The sequence below is a fragment of the Montipora foliosa genome, chromosome 1, assembly GCF_036669935.1.
Source record: "Montipora foliosa isolate CH-2021 chromosome 1, ASM3666993v2, whole genome shotgun sequence".
Taxonomy (NCBI): Eukaryota; Metazoa; Cnidaria; class Anthozoa; order Scleractinia; family Acroporidae; genus Montipora; species Montipora foliosa.
In genome coordinates, this window is record NC_090869.1 from 12,882,924 (window position 1) to 12,885,423 (window position 2,500).

At 37.3% G+C, this 2,500-nt stretch overlaps 1 long non-coding RNA gene and 1 other non-coding gene across 2 annotated transcripts in view; both read right to left on the minus strand.

Moving 5' to 3' along the window:
* The window catches only part of LOC137985362 (uncharacterized), a 188,174-nt gene that overhangs the window by 59,442 nt on the left and 126,232 nt on the right, over positions 1-2,500 (minus strand). The window lies entirely within an intron of this gene.
* Positions 1,541-1,613, minus strand: Trnas-aga (transfer RNA serine (anticodon AGA)). The gene has a single exon. It is a non-coding gene; the product is annotated as a tRNA-Ser (tRNA).

Below are 2,500 nucleotides of genomic sequence, written 5' to 3' on the forward strand. Positions count from 1 at the left end.
CGTGTATGAAGAAAATCTGTTTCAATCAATAAGTAACAAAAACAGCAGTTCCTTCATTTATTGAATTATTTTTGAGAAATATCATCACAAAGCATGATCACGAAAAAGTTCCGCCTGTTAAAGGATGACCCTGACACGGGAGCCATTCTTCAACCCTTGCGCGTTTTATGCGCCTATCGTCGTGACACCAACTTACCTGACTCCCTGTTCAGAAGTACTCCAAAGGGGAGTGTCAAGCTCAACGTGAATGGGCCTAGTTTTGGGTGAATTCAGGAGTTACCGTGATTACAACTTCCACAGACTGGAATGCCTCGATTTGTTTTAAATATCCTCTCTTGCAAGTGTTCGTAAAAGGTTTATTCTTTGACGGGTTAAGTTAATGTTAACTATGATATCATTGGTAACAGAGTGGCTTTCAAAACTGTTGAGTATTTTCAACAGGCAATGCTTGTGTATTTAAACTGTGCAATGGAGAAATATTAACTGGATCGACGTTAGTCATCAAAAACCAAGGGTCACTTATGTTTTTCAATAGCAATTTGTTCTTTTTGGCCAACAAAAAAATAAATCAGCGCTCTTTAGACTTTTGCAAATGCAAAGGAGCAACAACTGCTTTTGATGTTGACCTAAAAAATCCCGCTATTTACCATGATTACGACACTTGAATTCAAGTGCTTGCGAGATAGTTGTTTTAGCAAAACGTTGCAGTTATCGAAACTCATCGAGAAAGCCTCAGCTGCAGAACGTGCTCTTTTTTGCGTCAGTGATGCAAAGTTTGCAATTGTTAAAGCTCAATTGATTTATTGCTACAAGGATGGTAGATGTTTCATCAGTTACGTATATTCGATAAGCTGGGATAGCCAATGTGATTGCATTCGAATTATTTTCAGTGGGTTTTAAACATTGCAACGATTATGGGCGTAATCATAATTAAGCTACAGTATATTGCGTTTATTGCTGCTTGCTATGGGATAATGCGAATAAGCTATGTTGTGTTTATTGCTGTCATTTTCTGGTAGGCTTTGCCTACAATTTCAATTGTTAAAGCTCAATTGAATTTATTGGTACAAAGATGGTAGATTTCATCACTCGCGTATATTTCATAAATTCGGATAGCCAATGTGATCGCATTTGATTTTTTTTTTCAGTGAGTTGTAAACGCTGTGAAGATTATCGGCATGGTTATGACCAAGCTATGTTGCGTTTATTGCTGCCATCTATGGGCAATAATCATGAATGAGCTTTGTTGCGTTTATTGCTACCATTTTTATGGTATGTGTTGCCTACAATTTGAGTTGTTAAAGCTCAGTTGAATTTATTGCTGCAAAGATGGTAGATTTCATCAGTTGAATGCATATATTCGATATGCTCGGATAGCCAACCTGCTTACATTTGAAGTTATATCAGTGAGTTATGAACATTGCAAAGATTATGAGTGTTCAATTGATTTTCTTAGGAGTAAAGAAATATGAGCGAATGTGAGAATGATATACACATATTAAATGTTGACAGGAACCCACTGGGAACTCGGGAAAATCCGATCCCCAGATGGGATTTGAACCCACGACCCTCCGTGATCTAGTCGGATGCTCTAACCACTGAGCTACTGGAGACTCTATGGTGAGCAGTGGGGAAATGCAGTTATGATGCAGTTATGAGCTATGCTGTCAGTCGTTATTTGACTCTGTAGCTCAGTGGTTAGAGCATCAGACCAGATCACCGAGGATCGTGGGTTCAAATCCCATCTGGAGCTCGGATTTTTTCAGAGTTCCCAGTGGGTTCCTGTCAACACTTCATTTAATATGTGTAAAGAAATATGTTTGATTGTTCCAGTCTTGCTAACCAGGGCCCAGTTGTTCAAAAGCGGATTAACGTAATTCAGGATTACCATAAAATTTGGTTTCATTTTTTTCAACTTTTGGTTGAAAGTTTCTTTTGCTTATTTTGTTTTTTTCAAGATTGACTTTCTCTAATGTACAATTTCGCCAAATATCAGCGTTGAACAACATTTGGGAGTTGAGAAATAAACTCCTTGGTTAATTTTTAACCTGGGATTAGCATTAAACGGATTTTGAACAACCAGGTTAAATAGCGAAGCAGAAGAAGCTATACCATAAAAATGCATAAATGTCTGAATTGTGTGCTACAGCTTCTAAATGAAGTGCTTGAAACTGCTCCTTCATAATTATAGAGATAAATAATCAACTAAATAACTGGATGAATTGACAGATGGTTTCGCTAAATTTTATCATGTGAATTACCGGGAATGAAAGAGTTGGATATTGTACACAAGCAAATGTGAAAACTACACGCAATGCTAGGAAAGAAAACCAACTCAGCAAAATTAACTCAGTACTTCCAAAATGACAGTACTCTTAATTATTCTCTTGAATCTGTATTAACTCTTAAGAGTATGCACACTAGCAGGCCATGGAATACAAGGTTAATGCTAAAAGTGCCAGTTTGTTACAAAAATGCACGGCTGTTACAAAAGTGCCCT